The sequence below is a fragment of the Homalodisca vitripennis genome, chromosome 6, assembly GCF_021130785.1.
Source record: "Homalodisca vitripennis isolate AUS2020 chromosome 6, UT_GWSS_2.1, whole genome shotgun sequence".
Lineage (NCBI taxonomy): Eukaryota > Metazoa > Arthropoda > Insecta > Hemiptera > Cicadellidae > Homalodisca > Homalodisca vitripennis.
In genome coordinates this window covers 128045356-128068190 of record NC_060212.1, presented here as the reverse complement: position 1 = coordinate 128068190, position 22835 = coordinate 128045356, and positions in this window count along the sequence as shown.

Genomic DNA, 22835 nt, shown 5'->3' with positions numbered 1-22835 from the left:
GGGGTGAAAATGGTTTTTTGCAATTTGTGAATAAACAATGCATCGTATTGAAAAAAGTTAAATGTAAAAGTTGTTGGAAATAAAAAAAATCTACAACTTTTGTAGTATTATCATTTTTGCCCTAACCTCAAAAATTTCCCCAAAACATTCAAAAACAGTTTTTTTTGGTTTTTAATTTTTTTCTTTTAAAAAAATGGTTCGATTGAGCTGAAAGTTTGATGAAATATACTTTGTGCTATTCTAAAAATACTGTATTTTTTTCATTAAGAAATATTCAGCCGTTATAATAAAATTTCACTTTAAAAAAATATTTTTGATAATTTTCATCACCATTTTGAAACATTTTTTTTTAATCAAAAAAGGTTCTCTGACGGCTCATTATTTTAGTTTTTTTGTCTATTTTGAAGAAATGAAATAAAAAATATGTAGTTTAATTGACAAAACTGCAGAAAAATTGAAAATAAAACAAAAATATTGACATTTTTCATTATACATTGTATTATTTTACGTAGAAAAATTGTTATTATTTTATATTTAAATTATAAATTTTTTTTTAATGTTGAAGAATTTTCGAATATTTTGAAATAAAGTATTTATAAACATTGTTGAATGTGAAAGTTGGATTACAGGTATATATAGTACAGGTATATAATAGTGTCCTTGAAGTAAAAGGGCGGGGTCAATCCTATTCTTGTATTATACGGGTCTCAGTATGTTTCTAAGCATTCAATAAGCAGTTGCTTTGTCGTCAGTCAAGTTATATTGGAGTAATGTCGTGAAATAAGCCTCGTGATTAGCAATTTTACAAGATTTTTGTCCATATAAAATACAAATCGTAAGTAAAACTTTTGCGAAACAAAATTTTATACAAATTATTCAATAAAAATTATTAAAAATAATACAGATCATAAATCTTTGTCTCTGTGCATACAATTTTTCGCATGCTATTTATCTAGTAATTTTTACGTAATTTTCAGTATACTAATTTTATCGTGCTTCCTCATTTTATAGATTCATGTAAATGGTGGAAAAGGTACCTTCTTGTATCATTTGTAAAAGCCGCGATGGAGATTTGGTGAGAAATAAAAAGTCGAGGGATAGATACTCTTATTTCGTCAAGTAAAACAAAGCAAAGATCAGCGGTACAAAAACATTTCAGAAATGACTGAAGCACACATTCATGGATGGTTGTCGACCGGCATACAATAGAACCTCGATCAAAATCTATTGGGAAGAAGATTATGAAAGAAGCATGTGATTTTAATTTTGAGCATCATTGTGTTTTTTGTGAAGAACCTTGTAACCAAAAAACTAGAGCATTTCGCGGCATGCAGAAGGTGTGAGACTAATGAAAAATTTTATCAACTTTAAAGGGAAGAGATGTTTCAGAATCATTTAATAAAAAGTCTGTTAGTTAGACTGAATTTTCTCTCAAAGGAGAATCAGATGAAGTTCAAGCTTATTATCATAATAGGTGCATGTCATCTTTTTATGATGGGACAAGATCAACATCTTGTAGACATACAGCGAGTGTAGATTCTAAAGATTTCATAAGTTACTGCGTGTAGGCCTATTACTGTAAAAAAAAATTCATCCGAGTGCCAATTTTCCCTTAACAAAATTAAAGAAGATTTTGATGGTGATATCCCAACATTAAATACATAACAAAAAATTGAGTGATAGTTTTTTGATAACGATCTTGTGTTTCCTTCAATGAAAGGAGATACGATCATTACATTTAAAAAAAAAGCAGGGAAAAAATTGAGTAGAATATGGTATGAATCACGATCAGATAACGTAGAATATGAAAAAAATATATTTATATTTTTAAGTTCACTGAAAAAAAAACATAAATATTCAAAAAAAACTTTTGGTAAGAAATAATGGTTTCTTGATTAATTTCAATAAGAATTGTAAAAATATTTTAAAGAAATAAAAAATATATGATGGAAAATAAAAATTAAAAAAAAATTACTAAGACTCGAATCCTGTTTTTTTTTGATTTATTTAAAAATTTCACGTAGTTGTTTAAATATGCATGATTCATTATTATTTTGCCTAATACTTACAAAATAGCACTGGTATAAGAAAAATTATAATTTAAATAAATAATAACAATTTTTCCACGTAAAATAATAAAATGTATAATGAAAAATGTCAATATTTTGTTTATTTTTCAATTTTTCTGAAGTTTTTTCAATTAAAATACATATTTTTTTTATTTCATTTCTTCAAAATAGACAAAAAAACTAAAATAATGAGCCGTCAGAGAACCTTTTTTTGATAAAAAAAATGTTTCAAAATGGTGATTGAAAATTATCAAAATATTTTTTAAAGTGAAATTTTATTATAACGGCTGAATATTTCTTAATGAAAAAAATACAGTATTTTTAGAATAGCACAAAGTATATTTCATCAAACTTTCAGCTTAATCGAACCATTTTTTTTTAAAGAAAAAAATTAAAAAAACCAAAAAAAACTGTTTTTTGAATTTTTTGTGGGAAATTTTTGAGGTTAGGGAAAAAAATGATTATAACAAAAGTTTTTTTGTAGATTTTTTTATTTTCAACAACTTTTAAGTTTAACTTTTTTCAATAAGATGCATTGTTTACTCACAAATTTCAAAAAACCATTTTCACCCTCTAAAAAACCACCCCTCCTATACCCCCTAATAGACGATTTTGGTTCGGAATGGTTTTTTTTATTTATTTATGATGTATTTGACTAAATTGTGCCATTAGTTTGCTGTAAGAAAACATTGATTTATTTTATACCATTTTTAACTGCTATTTCTCCTGGACTATAAATGCTTTTACTGTCAGTGTTTTGAAAATACACATTTTGTTTAAAAAGACAGTAATACAAAACAATTGCTGAATTTCTGGGTTATTAGTCATTCTCTTTACAAATATCATGCAAAAAGTGGGAAATTTAAGGTGTCAAAACACATCAAATACATAGCTTTGTGAATTGACAAAAATAACCGGAGAGAGATTTACTGAGGTGTAAAAGAAACTGACAAAGAGGTGTAGGAGAGACACACTCGCCTTTGTTACAAACCCCCGGTTTATAAATATTTTATTCCACGCCCTTCTTTCCAAACTTACAAAAACATTTTTAACGTATCTTCCGCCTCTTTCTTTGTTTTATATCTTATTTACAAAGTAGTGATATTTATATCCCTTCAAACTACTTCCATGCAATTATTAAATTTGATACTTTTAACTATCAAATTTATTTAAGATAAACGCTAGCACTCTGGATCGATGAATAACAGTAATTAAAATAATATTATACTTACTGCTATATGGGAGTGCCGATGGCAGAGCGGTCAAAGACGTTGGACTTTGAGTCTGAGTTAGAGATAGCACAGGTTCGAATCCTGTCTGTGATCCTTGCACTTTTTATCATTACCATCGACCCTGTACTGTATCGACTCTCCCCCTTATTCTGTTTTATAAGATCCTCGCACAGGCCAGTGGGCCATGAGGATGGGCAGAATAAGGCATAAAAGGGGAAATAAGGCTTCTCCTTAAAAAAATAATAAAAAAACAGCTGTAATCGTGTAGACACATTGAACTGAAAAAAGAGCGTGGAGAAGATGCTTAACATAGATTGAAAGTTGCACTTACAAAGCAGAAGAGCATCATACAGCACTGCACAGATTTTATTCGAAAAAAATTAAGTCTGGTTTCCTTCTCAAGATGCTGTGAAAAGATGTACATTCTCTCGGCATAAAAATTAAAATTAACATAGTCCACTGAGGGATAGGGTACAACAACGCTCATCAAAGTTCCATAGTTAGACATTCAATATCACAGAAATAATACTTTTCTATGTAAAAATAACTCTTTGATCTTAGTATTAAATCCAGAAGATCTTTCTTTTTACCACGTCACTCATGTGATCATTTTTCAGTGTGAAGCTATCCGGTTGGATAAAATAGATATTTCATCGAAGGAGGGCGCTGAATTATAATCTTTCCATTGATTTTTTCTTTCCCTTAAAACTGTATTACCTTTTATTTTTACAATGTAAATAAGTTACGTATCTTAATATGTCACATGAATAACACTAATACTATTGTTCTGAGTTTGTTGAAAAGCGTATTTAATCAGTTCCTATAACGTTGACATCACTGTGAAATATAACAGAGATATTTTTGTAACAATCAGCCAAAGCCCAAGGAGGGACATGGTCAATCAGCGATCTCGGTATTGCGTAGACAAAAATAAAAAACCATGTCTAAACGTAAGTTTTTGTATAATTATCGTTGAAGACGACAGATCGACAGAGAGTGAGAAGTAAAATTTTTCGAACAACATAAGTGAAAATGTTTGCTAACGCTCAACTGTCTAGACAAAGATTTCGTAACAATTTATACATACACCAACAACATTACCATTATGTACCATTATTAGTTATGTTGCCATTTATACTATGGCAACATTACTTAAAAAATATAAACATGTTAATTTCCTAAAACGCTTCATTAAAAGAGTAAAGGGTTCAAAAGAAATCTCTAAAAGGATGAAACTCGGGGTTTTATTTCTATATATTCTCAGTATTAAGTGAGGGGATCTGTTTTAAATTTGAGGCCACATTATATTACTGTTATATGAAAATAATCATTAAGAATAGTTTTATTATATTTCAATGTAAACTTGAAATGTGCAACCCACATTAATTGCTCTAAATTTGCCTCACAAGCGATTTTATGAGTATTTTATAACTTATTAGTAAATTAATTAATTGGAAATGTTATTGAATCTCCATTCACGTAATTCATAACACTCTACAGTACCAGACGCATCGATATATTGAAAACCTCACATCGCCGCTCGCACACCCACCCACAGCAAACCAACAGGGAAACGCGCGCCCCATGGTGGCGAACGGGATGCCGGATCAAAATTAAACTAGGTAAAAAAAAAAAAACACCGAGGCTGCATCACTGCCTCTTTCAGCTGCTCAAAAGCAGTCTGTTGCGCTTCACCCCACTCAAACTTGGCACCCTTTTTCCTAAGAGAGTTCAGAGGGGCCGCCACTGTCAGCAACATTGGGGATGAAACGACGATAAAAATTTATCATTCCCACAAAACGGGCAAATCCCCTTGGCATCCTTAGGAGGAGGAAACTCCCTGATTGCCTGGGTTCTCTCTGGATCAATACAAACACCTCGAGAAGAGACAAGATGACCCAGAAACGATATTTCAGGCTGAGCAAAACTCACCTTTTCAGGATTGACGGTAAGGCCAGACTCTCGCAGCCTAGTTAGAACTTCCTCCAGATGAGTCAAGTGCTCCTCATAACTCTCACTGTACACAAGCATGGTCATCCAGATAGTTGAACACGAACTTAAATTTGACATCATGAAAGATAGAATCCAGGAGTCTGGTGAGTGTTTTGGGGCCCCCACAGCCAAGCCCATTGGCGCCTCGGGTGAACTGGTACAAATTCCAAGGCACACAAAAGGCAGTTGAGAGGTCGAGACTCGTGTTTTAGAGGAATCTGATGGTATGCCTGATTAAGATCAAAAATGGAGAAAATACTTGGCCTTACCAAACCAGTCGAAAGCAGAATGCAAATTCGGGGAGAGGCACGGAGTCAATTTCTATCTGAGCATGAGCTTTCGATAATCCAGACCAATCTGGACTTCCCATTAGGTTTCGGCACTAGAAACGCTGGACTGGAAAAATTTGAGCAAGACGGCTCGATTACCCCACTCTTAAGTAAATCACTGATCATATTTCTCAGAATTTCCATCTTGGGGCGGAGCAAGCTTATATGGATGGGAACGTACAGGACGGGTGTCTGTAAGACGAATCTCGTATTCCAAGAGATTGGTCGTGCCCAGTTTGTCAGTGAGGACTTCAGGAAAACTGGAACAAATCTGCCTTATGTCCTCAGCCTCTTTCGGCGTAAGAATGTCCTAGTTGGTCAGGAGGAGTCAAGATCTTATCTTCCATCTCTAAGGCAGCAGTCCCACGAGACTCGACATCAGAAAAGGGAACGAGCACCCGCCTGGCGAAAGCAAAGAAAAACATGACTGGAGGCCAAATCCAAAATCATGCCAGTTTTTCCAATAAATCTGCTCCCAAGATGAAAGGAAAAGTCAGGTCCTTAGCCACCAAAAAGCTCCAATCCCAAGAGAAATAATTAATTTTGATGTGAATCTGGGCACTACAGATAATAGGTAAAGGTGTGCGTGAAGCAGTCCAGCAGATAAGTGAACTAGGCTCAACCTGCCGTATTAGCCCAGAGGATTTTAGATCTTCAAAAAACGACAAAGAAATCAGGCTGCGTGCTGACCCAGAATCAACCAGGGCCTTCTGCACCACATTCCCCACAAGCACATCCAGTTGTGTGGGCAGGTTGAGCGGGCAGCCCTTACTCCCTGCGCAGCCAGAGCAGCAACCTCCCCTCTCGGCCAACGATGATAACTGTCCCCACGTCTATTTTCTTTCTGTTTTCTTTCTGTTCTGTATTAAACCAGCTACCCTTTTACCATAAAAATTAGGTACATATTTGCCCTCAAAATTACCTTTACGGCACGAGTCGGGCTTACTCGTCCGCAAGCTTACTAGTTTTTTTTATTAAGTGGACAAAACGGTCTAAATATGTCCCACTTGCTGCTTGCAGCCATAACAGGTAGGAGGCTGCCTACGGGAAGGAGCAGCTGCTGGCTCAGACTGCACCGGAGCATGGACCGGCCCCGGAGGCAAGTGAGGAAGGTGCCTCGACATGGCCTCCCTTTGATCATCCGCATCCTGAAACCCCTCTGGAGATGATGGAGAGGCGGTCCAAATCCGCAAAAGATGCGGGACGGCTACAAAAAATCAAACGGGAGCGTTCTTTCAGGTTTAATGCCCTCCAAAATAAGGCTCACCTAAATCCGTTTCGCTCAAGCTCAAGCGCAACACCCGGGCTACATCCCGTATCTCCCCGACAAAATGGCTCAACGTCTCGTCTGGTGCCTGAGGACGGTAAAACGCGTTCCACCCGCAAGCGCTCCCTAACCCGAGCAGGGTACAAAGAACTCCAAGATCTCGGCGTGGAACTGGTCAAATGTGGCAGGCACCTCGCTTAAGGCAGTCTAGAAGGCGATCAAAAAGCGGCCTTAAGGAAAACTGCGCTAAAATCTGCATAAGCATGGCATCTGTCATACCAGGAAAATTCTCTTAGCTTAAAAACTTCCAGAAGGAAATGGATAAGTAAATTAGTGTCAAGTCCATCAACTCTGGGGAAGTGTTGTAAAACACTCCCCAAAGGATGAGGCAGTTTGCCAAAGCTAGAAAAGGAAGGCACCACTATAGATGATGCCTCACCAGCCGCTTCAGGAGGGCCACTACCCATCGGAGAACATAGTAAAACTCTGGGAGTCTCGAAAGAAAGAGCCGGTGGATGGTTAGCAAAAGTAAATGGTAGTGGGAACCTCCGTTGGAGTGACAGCGGTAAATAGTACCCCCCTTCTCTTTCACCGAGCGCACCTCACTCAAACCATCTAAGGCTTGTTTTAATTTATTACTGGCCGAAAAAAGCCCAACTTTTAATATCAGAGTCTAAACTAGGAGCTGACATAAGCAAAACTATTCTGTCACGCCAATGTAAAAGCTGAGATGCCAATCTAGCCTTTGCTGACCCGGACATGGGAAGTGACTCAAAATTAATGTCGTCTTCTAACTCTTCCATTCGGGTTTTACAAAACTCAAATTCAGTATTAATTTTGGGAACTCTGCATTCCAGCTGCGGTCCAACGCTATACAAGCCCGTAATTGAGCTCTTAAATGCCCTCACATCTCCCTCGGGGCTTCTGTCCTCTCGCCAGGACCTCAAAAACCAACTCGGGCTTGCGCAGATGTTCAGGCACCAGGGAAAACGCCATACCAAACAATTAAGACAAAATAAATACAACAAAGCGTACGCAACAATTACTTAGTAACCTATAAGTGGACTCAACTCACAAAGGGCTTACACTGACGAGGTCCAAGTGAAGAACTTAATACCTGCCACCTAATAGAAGGATACCCTGCAAATATACACTAACCACAACCTACAAACACAGAAGCAATAAATATAACAAAACAACACATTGATAGGGAAGAAGTAGAGTACAGTTAGAAAAATTTAGCGGTTAAGCAATTTTAGAGTCCCTTGCTCCCTGCAAAGGGTAAGTCTGCAGGAAGCAAGACACTAAACCAATTCCACCCGGTATCCTGTGCTAGGGCGAGCTCCTAATAAAAAAAAAAGTTGTGTACTCTGACCTCCACCTACCTAACACTAACCTACACCAACAAACAAAACCAGAACTGAGAGACAGCTGAGAGAGCAGCTAACCACGCTCTGCTACCATTGAAACCGTACATCGCCGCTCGCACACCCACAGCAAACCAACAGGGAAACGCGCGCCCATGGTGGCGAACGGGATGCCGGATCAAAATTAAACTAGGTAAAAAAAAAAAAAAAAAAACACCGTGGTCAGTATACTCAGTTTATTTACTACGAAAACACAGGCCTATCCAGTCCAATATAATTAAGTATATTATATATAAATATATATATTATAAATAAAAAAAATAAAAAGTGCCTGCAGTAGTATATACCTCAAAACATTCCTTGTCAGGTGCACCTGCATACAAAAATTAGAAACGCCATAATTTGAAACAAGAAATGCCAATTTCACACCGGTATCCTTCGGCTAAGGGCGGGCTCCTAATGAAATCCAAGAAATAACTAAATAATATCTAAAACTAACTTAAAATTAAATAACAAAATATAAACTATATAAATGGCAACAATAACAATATCACAGGGTATCACAGATGTTGACTGGTAGAAATGTCCATCATGGTGGCCGTCCTTCAGTAGAGCGCAAAAGCGAAGGTTCTCTGCGACCACGCATGATGGAGAGATGACAGGAGGAAACAATTCATCCCTTGGACCCTGAAAACCAGGTTTCAAAGCCTAGTACCCCTTTTAAAGTTAATAATAATTAATAAATAGTTGCCAAACAATCTAGATTTTAATAAAAGTAAAGTTGCCAAAAGTTATCTATCAAGAATTTTAAGTTAAGTTAAATTACCAAAATTTCAAAATATCACAGACCAATCAATTACTGATAAAAATTAAAATAAACCTTAATATAGAAGCTGGTAACATTAGAAAACAATAAATAAACAAGATATTCCATTTAAAAGACTAAAACAATAAGTTATAAAGGAATCTATTTGAGGTATACGCAGTAGCCTTACCATACGTAACAATTTGGTTCAAACATTTTTTAAAAACAGGCATTTATTGACAGAATAGGCTCAAAATTGGTGAAAAAAGCAGGGGAAGGGCATTCTGCACTTAAAATAAAAAAATTTCCCAACTCAAAACAACTACCCCAAAGAAAGTTAGTATGAAAATCCCCTCTGTCACAGAACAAAATTTAAGCGTTTTACTCTTGGTGAAAAAAAAAAAAATTATTAGAAAAAAAAAACTGATGGCCAAAAGTAGCAGCCTATTAACAGGAATCTAAATTTAAAATTTGATGGCAGAAGGCCTTAAATTAACCAAGTAGGCTATAAGGGGGGAGTTATGGGCTAAAAGACCCGAAGAACGTTACATTCTCTCAGAAAGGCTTAAAAATTTAGTAAAATGAACCTTTCAGCAGTCTCTCTGGGTTTGTTTACAAAAACTACATAACAAGTGACACATTACAAACAAATAATTGGCTGCAGAAAAAAAAAAAGAACTGTAACATATAGCCTAGGACTGGTCCTCACTGAGAGACAGAAAATTAATTTAAGCCGAATAGAAAGGGTGAAAAACTAATAAAAGTGTAAGAGAATTAATTTGAAAGCCAATTTAAAATTTAGTTAACAGCCAGAAGTACTAAAAATTTAAATAAAAGGCAAAGCTACAATTTGGAAAACCATGTGCTCTTAACCTTCACAGTTTGAAAAAAAAAAATAATCACTAAATATTAAAATAAAGCAAAAATTACTCATCAGTGAGGGGCCGTAAACCTAGCCGCACATGTTAGAAGAGGAATCAGCTCAGCAAATCTAACAAAAATACTAAAATAAACCAAAATATTAAACAGGAGCTACTCTAACTAGTACACTACAGCTCAGAGTCTTTACGCCACTCTTCCGGAAAGGCCAAACGCCTTCAAAATCAGTCGCCTCTGCAGCCAATAAACCACACACACACACTATATAAAATACACATGAGCCGGGGAGATATAGGTATTGAACCGGCTCAATATTTAAGGAGATATAGTAAACGTAACATATTGTATACTTCGTAGAGGTATCTCACTAAATATAAGACGGTCTATATAAATAAAGAAAGTTAAATTTTTGTGCAGGGGGAAATTTTTATGTAGGGAAAAATTGTTTATATTTGGAAAGTAATGTTTTGGACAGGAACACTGGAGAAGGAATAAATTTCGCAGATCTCAGCCGTATGAGAATGAAGCTCATTGCCATTTAGAATGATGAATAAATATTTGTTTCATAAACACTTCTCGCTATGTATTGCGATATTTGACACAGGTCCATCCCAAAGAGTTATATTCTCGACCCTTGAGATAAATATAATCATAATAGATTAGTGCAATGACAAAGATGCTTAGACCGGTCAAGTATACAGCAACGAAATATATTAGCTATTTCTTGAGATAAGTACAGTTCTAGGATAAATTTTTATACCGTATCAATGTTGGAATGAATTATAATCTGCACTTGATTTGAAATCATGTGGATTTAGGTAGGTATATTATTTTTTTTTAATAAGGGGATGAAAATATTGTAATACCTTCGGTTAGGTTAAATAGAAGGACACTTTAACCATGGACCTTTTTTAATAAAATGTAAAGTATTGTTTGTGAAATACAACAATGTATAGTTCACTATAACTTATTCCAAATCAAGTATTTATATGGAATGAATAATTTAAATACCGCTGACCCGATTCTATTTTAAACATGTAAGTTAATACGCTATACAAAAACAAGACTCAATTCAAACTATTTATCATTTGTTTTAGTAGTATACTTTAACTTTACATAACACATTATTTGTAGTTGTGTTTGTAGTCAATCTTAACTACATAGAAAAGCTGTTTGCTCCGAACATTCCAACAGCTATAAAGCTGTAAACGGCCATGGCAGACAACCATTTTAATAAAAATTTTTAGTAATAAAAATAATATATACTCAAATATCAGCATACACAAACACACATATATATATATATATATATATATATATATATATATATATCGTATAGCACTGGTATTCGTATTTTGTATGTGAAACATGTATACACTCGTATCTCGTTCCAATAAAATATATATCTTGTAATCATAATAAATAATAAGCTAATAGAGGAAGTAGATTGTGTAAAACAATTTGTTAAGTCTCTTTTCAGTAATACAAAAATCGCTACATTACTAGAAATAAAAAAGCATTTGTAATAGAGTAAACCATAATGAATTAATCTTATAACTGAAGCGTTCGACAACATAGTATTGTCACCAGTAAAAATATCCATCCTGGATTAGAATTTGATATAATGTGTTGAAATACATAAAATAGCATACTTAAATGTTCTATTGTATTATATTGGTTTGTTTAGTCGTGTATACATGAAGGGAATACAAGTAAAGGGTTTTAATAGTAACGTAAGATTTTGTAAACTGAATATAATCAAATAAAAGGTTATTGCGTGCTTGGTATTTCAATGATTGATCTCTTCCCCTTACCAGTCGATATACTGCAAAAATAACTGGTTATCAGGAATGTTCAATATTACAGACAGACTGAACTTAGTGTTAGATACATGATTTTGTATTTTACTTATATCAATTCACCTGATAGCGTACATTTTAATCCTCACATGTAGGTAGCTTACATCAATAATAAAGAGAGATTTTTTGAGAGAGTTTTAAGAATCTCACTGGAAAAAATTAATATCGCAAGAGGTTAGAAAATAATTCCATCCAGCTCATTTATAAGCTACCTGGACTGTGTAGCCTATTATTGTGGTGAGGCCTTCACATAGTGTATTGAATATCTGTTTGAGGTATTTTAGTTCATTGTTTCTGTGTTGTTTGGGATATGAAAAATTGTTCAAGAAACTATTAAACCAACAGTCACACTTTATTCGTGGATAACAATATAACTCCTAAAGTATGTATATAAAAAATACATTCAGAGTAATTAATTATGAATTATATTTAATAATTCTGAGAAAACAATTTGAATATTCTGTTTGTTTCTATAACTATTTCCTATAAATAACTATAGATAAATATTAGTGTAGGAGAATATGAACAATTACGATCCATATACAGTAAGATATTGTTATCAGCGTTTAGTGCGTATATATTATTGAATAACATCTTCACAAGTTTCCTATTGTCAGTTCAGTATAATATTTTGAAATCATATTATTCAATGTATTTATTAACTGTATGAACATACGTCACTTTAAAATACAAACTACCAAACAATAGTTTTTTTTTCCATGTTTCACGAAAGGTCACTTTTTCTAATAGATCATGTTTGTAGTTAATATAGCATATTATTGAAAAGAAATTGTTTCAGATACATAAAAGTATTTCTTAACTCTGTATTGAAATTCATCGTATCTAACCGTAGCTAAGTCATCTAATTTTCTCTCCTAAATATTGCATACCACTAATATTATATATATGCGAAAGTTTGATTGTTTGGATATTTGGATGTTTGTATGTTTAGATGTTTGGAGGTTTGTATGTTTAGATGTTTGGGGGTTTGTCTTCGAATCACGCTGAAACTGCTATACAGATTGTGCTGAAATTTGGAACAGATATAGCTTTTGGTCTGAATTAACACAGAGTGCTTTTTACCACCCATAACACATTCATTTCATCAAATAAAGTCGAATTCAAATTGAAAAATTTGTTTGTTTAGTTAGTAGATTGCGCTACGACACGTAAATAAATTGAACTGATACTTAACAGCTGTTAACACTTTCAGCTGAAGTTCATCAAAGAGGCAGAAACATGTGTTTACATTTAAATTTTAGTAAATATTGCATTATTGTAAAGTGCTTAATCAGTAGTGTAATGCAGATTGCAAATACGAAGTTATTTAATTTTAAATTTAGATTGCGCCAATGATCAATAATCCATCTAATACAATATAAATGCTATTTATACGCTATTATAACAACTACCTTATTGTATAAAGCTGTGAATGTTTGCACATAACTTAATCTAATCTGGTTAGTTTCTTTAACATTGTGTATGGCCTTTTTACTGTAGTTATTGAAAAGCAAATGGATATAACATTGCCCTAATACTTGAAGCATATACCCCTAATACATATTTAGTGATCGGTAAAAATATCAAAATCACTTACTCATCAAATTTAACCTAAGTTAGATTCCGAAACCAACATATGAGACCATTGTTTTGTTAGTGCAAAAGCATGAATCAATTGTGGAACTGTAAATAGATTAGACCAGGGATGAATTTAAACGACCAGAACAGACCCATGTTGACCGCAGCAACTTTTTAGTTCTACGATACACTTTCGACATTGGGATAAATACGCTAACTCATATTGTTACTGAAACCATCGAAGAACTTCAATAAATTATCATGGAATGAGGGAGGGAAATACTAATCTTATAAAACATGTACCACTTTACGAGTTCAGGATCCCAAATCTCTGTTCTTTAAACTTAAACCTAAATTGGATCAGGTGATTTGAATAGCTTTGAGAGACTATCGATTATCTGTAGACTGTTTATTATGTCATAGAAAAAGAATACATAGATATATTGTCCAGTTTTTCAACAGAAAATTGCGTGCGAAGCCGCGGGTAACTGCTAGTTTATTATAATAAAGAAATCTCTCCTCTTGTAACCATCTCTTTACCTGTATAAACAGATTGTTATTATGTTATTTGTTTTGACGGTCCTATGTTGAAACAGCTGGCTATGTCGTAACTAAAATAAATAAATAAACTACATAGTGTTAGGTTTCCTAATATAATAATAATTGCTTGAGTATGAAGTTTCAGGTTACAAAACGCTCACTTCGCCTCGTTCGTAAATACAATCTTGCACCTCATAATTCACTTTCAAGACTAGTAGTGAAATGTTCTATACTAATCCATCTAATCACGTCAGTGTTGAGCAATAAAATTTATTTCAAACATTAGAATATATAATATTATTAGGATTGTTCCAGATATAAAGATATAAAACTGTTAAAATTCAAGCTTGTATTATCTTAGCTTCGGAATGGTAATATAAGTGATTAAAACATAAAATACTGTAAAGTATAATGATACTTTTTGCCTCTTATAATCAATAATTCTTTCTTATATGAACTTAATTTTTATAACACAGCCTAGGTTGAGCTTACATTAGGGTAAGCTTAAGTCAGACAACCATAGCAAAGCATGAGATATGAGTTAAGGAATGAGCTGTAGAAGGTGAGTCGCAAACTCAACAGTGAGAGGAAGATTTACAAAGCATTATTCAACTTTGAGAACAACACGTATTTAATCAGCATCGTTGTACCTTTGGTCTTTAGAGAAAACCTTAATCATTTCTAAAATCTCATTTTTCGCTACGATGAACCCTCCCTTGGTATTTACTGTTACAAGAGTTTACCTTGTTTCCACTAATCTATCTTTGTTTTATAAAAACATTCTTCATGGCATCGCCATTCAGTTTGTTTTTTTAATTACAGTATAATTCCAACAGTTTATTAAATAAGTACATATTTATTGCTAAGATGTATACATTTTAAATAAATATACCAATGTATTTTAGTATTACATTTATTTAAATAAAGTTAAAATACTCTAAAATAGCTTAGCCATTGGAAAAGTATTACAACGGTATTTTACATTACGGAGTACTCATTCTATATACATATGGAAAATTTGTTATATTTGTACTAATAATGTTAATACCTATGCAGAACGAAGTAAAACTAACTACTTACTATTATTTAAAGCTATGCATCTACATAACTTGCATATTTAAATTGTAGAACTATAGAGACACTTTCAAATGAAGCATTGCTTTATTTTCAAATACAACAAGTAATTCCCATGTACGAAAATTCTGAATGACCTCTTAAGACAAAAAAGGAATTAAAAGTATCCCTGACACTATTTCTGACCAGGAATAAAATAGCAAGGCAGACAAATGGTCATTGATTTGGATGACCTACTCAGCTGTATGAGAAAGACGAATGAATTGCTGAGCAGATGGCACGCTTTCCTACGCAGCAGATAACATACTAACACACTAAAATGGAGCTGCTATGACTTATCGATATTCATCTTGATTGTAATAGACTAGCAATTTAATTAATACATAAACTACCCTACTAGAAACAATATATTATAGCTCTTGAATGATTTTTTTCGGTCGTTAAAATTAAATATTACTATTAAAATGTACGTGTTGCTTTAGTCCAGAAGACGCTTAGATCATTGGTTACTAAGAATGCTATAGTCATTCTCACCAAAAACACCATTAAACAATGTTAAACCATTCCAAAGAAAAGAAGAAAATTAATCAAAGGTTGATGCTTGTTTAGTCAATAATTGCGATATTTACTAATGGCGTAACTAATACGACGCCTCCTCAAATAGGAAAGATTTTTGCTTAGTAAACGCAATTAAGCTATTCTCATAAATCTTTTAGCATGATATACAAATGGCACTGTCTCCTTTTTTCCCCAATATTTTTAAGGAGGAATTTAAGCAAAATTCTTTGACTTCAGCTCAGTTCAAACCGAAGATTTTGTATAGGTATGGGTAATACATTTCGACGCCTCCGAATAAGAACATCGTAACTCAACTTTATGTTTTTTTTATATTTTTTACTATAAACAATGGAGAAGAAAATCTTCTATTTTATGTATAAATTATGTGTTAAAACTGCTTTTTGTCTTTAAATTAAATCAATAAAAATAAAACATCGTATCATTTCAAACAATTCTATGTTTCCCAATACAAAACATCGTATCTTGAGATACGATGATTTTATTGCGATGTTTTGTAGTTCATGGTAAATTTACAACATTTCAAAACAATGTGATGTTATGTTTATAACATCTAAAGGCATTAGTTTAAAAACATAATGTTCTTGTTCTATAAAATGAGCTATTTTTATAAAAGTTATTTTGGAACTCATGAGTTGCCTCACTGATTATTTAAATCAGCTGTTCAATGTCAGAAAATAGTAATATTAGCATCTTGGTGTAGTAGTCAGCTGTTTATTGTGTATTGGTGTTTCAGCTTTGTTCTTATAGGTTATGTTTTTCCTTTTGGATAGTTCAATGTAATCAGAAGTAATATAACATTTAAAAAATGACTTCAAGAGGTTGACTAATGGTAGGACATGATAACAAAGCGTTCTACATCTTCAATAAAAGGTAAGTTTATTATTTCATATATTGACTGTAATCAATATTCCAAACTATAAAATAGTTGACTTGGCATGTTTTCAATTTCTTTAGATGTCTATTTTATTGACATACATGCTAATTAGGGATCCAATTATAATATTTAATATTCAGTATTGGCGAGGAAAATTTAACAAATAGAGCTGATGACACATCTGCTGCAAGTGCAACCTACTACTACACACAACCTAAACTTTTAGTAGGCTTGGCTATGTATGTAGGCTAGAGAACATTTTTAACTGGCTTCCTCAATAGTTGATGAGGAATGGTAATATGAATATCCACCATAAATGGGCAAAGTCTTAAATGCTATATAACACATCCTTTTATATTACGTTATCTTTTAAGAAACATAACTAGTTAATGCCTACAATACTACTAATCAGTTTTTTCCTACTAGAAAATATCGTTCAAATAATGGCTTATTTATGTTATCATCAAACAAAATATATTAATATAAAACAATTTTATTAATTGCTGATACTGTTTTGCGGAGTACTTAAATTTGAGAATCTTTTGCTTCTCACATAAATGGGCATATCCTTTGTGCAGCCTAGTTCTACTACAAAATACTATAGGCCTACCTAATTCTATGGGGAAAAGTAAATTTGTTAAGTTTAACAGGATATATACAATTTTTCTAGTCTAGTCACAAAGCCGATTTTCAATCTCCAGGAGGAGTCACTGTTGAATATTCACATAATATGATTTTTGAAGCATGTAGCACAGAATAAACTAACATGCTTTTATTAGTTGTGGGCTTTATTAGTCACTCTAGTTTTTATTTTGTTTCAGATTCTCAACAAGATCAGTGTTCAAATGGACAAAGATTTGTTTTTATGTGTGGATGAACTCTTCTGAAGATGAACCTGGCAGTATCTACCAGACTAACCAAGATAACTTAACTTTGCCTCGAGATAGATAATAATCTCCGCTCATTGCCTCTAAATCCAGAGCAGGCTGTAAACTGCAGAAATTGTTGAAAATGTTATAGAAGATATAAATTACTACGAAGAGGAATTTTGGGATGATTCAGATTGGGGGCAGTTTGGTGAAGAAAGTGATGAATCAGAGAATGAGGTTTAGCAGCATTAAAAAAAAGTAATAAAAGAAAAGCCAGTAGACAGTTATTTGCTCCAAGTAACAAAAAAGCTACTATTTTAACAGGCCAAACAAGCAATCCCCTGCCACTGGCTTATCAAAGCAACACTCAAGATTCCTCCTCCAGTGGTAATAAAGAAAATCAGAACACAAATACTGATTTACCAGAAGTCGATTGTACCAATACTAATAAAAAAAGGAAACAAAGTGTACGTGTGCTAAAAACTTGTCCTGGCAAAAAAAGGAGTGTTTCTGTTGAAAATTGGCAAAGTGTGGAAAGCCAAAAAGATTGAAAAAACCATGGCTTGGAATATGTTAGCCCTACTACCAAAAAATTGTTTTTCGGCTAAAAACAATGGGTGTTGGTTGCATTGAAAAATGCCAATTGAAATGCCAAACCAGGGTAAACCAAGAACAACGCCTTGTTATCTTTGAAAACTTTTGGAAATCAGGCAATCATACGAGGCAGTGGGATTTCATAGTGAAAACTGCTACCAAGACAGACAAAAAAACTGCAACCACCAAAGAAAATAGAGATTCGAGAAGAAATTATTCAATTAAATATACTATTCCAGTTCAAAACACCTCTATTCAAGTATGCAAAAAAATCGTACTTAGATACATTAAGCATAATTGATATGTGGGTTAGGACAGCGTTCAATAAACTGGAAAGGTCTGATGAAGTTACAGTAATCCCAGATAAAAGGGGGAAACACACTGAGCGTGGTAAGTGGGATTATAAGCCATTCTATCAAACAAAAAGTGTAAGAAATCACATTTAATCTTTTAAAAGTGTCGAATCCCACTATATAAGAAAGGAAAGTAAGCGACAGTATCTTGAGCAAGGATTGAGCATCGCAAAAATGTATCGGCTATATCAGGAATGGTTAAAAGACTAAGGTGGAGAAAGTGCAACAATCAAGCAATATACTGATATATTTAATTAAGAATTCAATCTGGGCTTTTTTTGTTCCCAAGAAAGACCAGTGTGAGTTATGTAATGCTTTTGATTATGTGATGCAGGAAAAAAAGAATCAATTGCTAAAGAAATAGAACTCCACTGGAAATACAAAAATGCTGTAAGAGAAATGAAAGATAGAGATAAGAAAAGAGCACAAAGTGACAAGTCAGTAAGTGTAGCTGTCTTCGACTTGCAGAAGACCTTGAACATCCCTCAATACGATGTAAGTATATTTTATTACAAGAGGAAAGTACGCTTGTTACAATTTCACAATTTTTGATATTTGGTACTAACAAAGGATACAGCTACTTCTGGAATGAAGAAATAGGGAAAAAAGGTTCCAATGAACTTGCTAGCTTCGTTATGGATTTTATCTTGTCTAGTGTAAAAGATGGTGTCAAGGAATTTATTTTTTACTCCGATAACTGCCCTGGCCAAAACAGAAATCGTATCATGTACAGTATGTATTCAGCTATGGCGGAAAAACTGAGAGTAACGATCGCTCATCGCTTTTTAGAAAAATGGCATACACAGAATGAAGGGTGATTCTATGCATGCACTAATTGAGAGGAGGAACAAGAACCAAACCATTTATGTTCCTGAACAATTGGTCATGCTCATACGGATGGCTAAGTCAAGTGGAGAAAAATATATTGTTAAAGAGGTATGTCAAAAAAGACATTGTAAAATGTAAAGATCTGGTAACATTTGATAACAGGAACTGGCAGATTGATATAAATGGAGACTTTATAAACAACTTCAAAATATATAAGATCTTTTATCTTTGTGCAATGGTATGCAAATTCCAGTAATGTACCAACATTCTTTTAGAAAACTAAAACATAGCAAGGACCACCACAAGTGTAGAAAGTGATTGTGAATAGAGTTGTATTTATGAATACTAAATATTGTGTATTCAGAATTTTTTGTATTCCAATTTAAAACAGTTTTATGTTTCTATAAGGTTTAAATATTGTTTGAGGTAGTAATTGAGCTGTTTTAAAGCATAAAAAACTACTGTATTCTGCATTTTGTATGTAATATAAATCATAATTTGTTTCTTAATAGTAAAATAATAATAGCTTTATATAGTTTTAATCATGAAAATGTTTCTTTAATAAATAAAATTAACTGTTCCTTTCTAAAACAATAACTTTTTACTCATTGTATTACCCGAGTCAAAAACAGTGAAGATGAAATTCTTCCATATAAGAACATCTTAACTCAAGATACGACGTTCTTATTTGGAAAAATCTGGGTAGAAGATAAAATTTCTTCCATATAAGAACATCTTAACTTAAGATACGATGTTCTTATTTGGAAAACTGTGAGTATAAAAAATCGTAACTCAGTAAACAATCTAAATAATAAAAATTCTTCATGCACAATACTACTAAATTGTGTGTCAGCATAAATGTATTTATCAATACAAAATTCATTACTTTAGAGAGAATAGTCTGGGCTCAGGGATTTTCTATAACTTTCAAAACTGCTCGCCTGAACAATTGCAGATTTTGAGATACGATGTTCTTATTCGGAGGTGTCGATTTGTAGGTTTTTTATACCTTACATGCAATTCCAAATGATTGATTTAGAATTTTGATCTATAATAATGTTGTATTATTACTAAACATGACTCCTAAACGAGGCAGTAGGTCTAACTGTCAACATTATTTGGGTTTACGTTCAAAATATTTTGATAGCATGTGATGAAGTATTGAGTATATTTGATGTAAATTAAGCACTTAGTTCCTGAAAGTCACTAATCCCTGAATGTATTAAAAAATTCCATCGTAACCGAATGTTTATAAAAGATTCTCCGCCTATTCTATTAATATCCAGCTGTTTCTCAAAAAACGATTTCAGAATTTTACGTTATCTTGTTATATAAAAGTTCAGGATTTTGGTAGAGACAATTGGCTTATGACAAATACACGCTGCTGAACTCTGATGTATCAGAATTACCTTCCCTCAGAGGCTCCTACAGGAATTTCTTAATCTTTAGAAGGCATTTTTGTGCGTTGAACTGTGTGTTCCCTTTGAACGAGGGCTGGCCTTCAAATACATACTGATATAATTTTATCTTAGCAATTCTAATTACACTTAATTCATTTTTAAGTATATATATTATATTATTTATTTCATTTTTTTACTTCATTTTTTCTGTCCTCTTGACTGAAATTGAACTAAACAGTTATATAGTTTATACCTACTCCTTGTAATTCTGATTTTAATTTTAGTTCATATTAAATGTTGATTCAAACTTTAGTTTTATTTTGTAAAAATTATTTTATCATTTTTTTCCGTCCTATCCTTCGTAGAAGATTGTAGTTTTTTGTATTACATATAAAAGTTTATTTTTCTGATTTAAACATAAATCAAAGAATTTTATCGTACAGGGTAGTTTTGCACAAATATTTGTAACTATGATGCTCTTCCTTTGTTCCAAATAAATTCTACGAAAATCCTTGGCCAGCTTTTATTCTTTAAATTGTACTTTATTTAACAGAAATATCGTATATTATAGTACTCTCATGGATATTTTCGAATAGTTTCGAAACTTGGCCAAAGGCATCCTGCAAAAACTATCCATTATTATTATTATTATAAATTCAACTGAATTAAAATATTCGTGACCCTAACGTGTATAGGATTGTTGTTTATTAAAAAATATTTACCCCTAATACAATTTTATGCTTGGCATTTTTCATAAAAACTTTATATTGTGTGGCGGATTCATTAAAGATAATCAAGTAATACACAGAGATTTAATTACGCGACCACAGTAAAATCTTTAATTAGATTCTACCTGATAATGACAAATCCAGTACACTCACTTTTAATGAATATTATATGAATTTTAACTATAATGTTAATTAATAAATTATGGACACATGTTTTAGATTTAAATATTAATGATTTCTAGGTAATAATAAATACAATAATTTATCGTTAATTTTACTTTTGGAATAAGTAACAGTTATTGGTACTCATATATGGCAACATATTGTAATAGTAACATTTTTGAAATTACTGTTTTTTATTAGGACGTTACAATTATACTCCGAAGACTGTTATCACGGTTCAAAATTATAATTGAATTTTGATGTAATTAGTCAAAGTTGCCTTGTACGTGCCGTACTAGCTCTAATAACTTTGCAACTTAAACATTCAACAGCTTATAAGGTGTTGCGTTTTTTTAATATCAGAATAAATAGACACGATAATATATAAAATCAAAGTTATAATGCGATATTAGAAAAATTTCTATATATATATCTCTTAAAACTTATTGAAAATCAATTGATTTAAAGATAGACCACTAATAAATAAGAATTATAATAAAGTAAAATTTGTGAGCTAATCTTTATTGGAATCATTTAATATGATGTTCACATAGTAATTAGATCTTAATCATATATTACTACGAAAAGTGTAAACATAATTTATTGATTATTGTATTAATATATAACTGTGTAATAAGGCTTTTTGGTTTTACGTTAACGAGGCGCAGAAAATAAAACATAGACGCAGTACTTTAAGAGAGGTTTAGATCTTAATAAAGATACAATACAACTCATTGTAGAACTTTCTTGTTCCTTTATATTTCACCACTTTGACGAAAGTTCCCTCAAACTTTTCACATTGATGCTTAAAGTTAGAGGCTACAACAAACATTTTCTGTGTTTCATTATTCAACCCTATGAACATTGATGTAACTTAATGATTCTTACTATACAACCAATTCACAAATATTATTGTTGAAATAAGTTATTCTATTTGTAGTGAAGTAAGCATATATTCGCAAAAACATTTAATCTAATCTAGATTTAAAACCTTAAGTTGTTATGAATAATGTGCGATCTCTAGATCTAGATGAATTATATATATATATATATATATATATATATATAATATATATATATATATATATATATATATATATATATATCTTTTTTATATATAAAAAAAATAATTTGCTTTTGAAATTAGTAACTGTTAAAACGTTTTTCATTATAGGCTTTATAGGAATAAAAACATTAAAAAACTAAATTAGTTTTTTTTATTTATCTCAAATATGATATAATTTGGTGAATTAGTTACTATTTTTGATATAAATAATTCTACTAATAAAACTACTAGTTTATATGGTTAATCTATTTGACTTCCTTCTCACAGAGCGAAATTTCCGTATCTGGTTGGATTGTGAGCTGTAAATGGAGTAAGCAATAAAGGTTATTTTTCTCTAGGCCAACATGTTGGGACAATCTATGTACCTTGTTTTCAATAATAAAAAGCCACT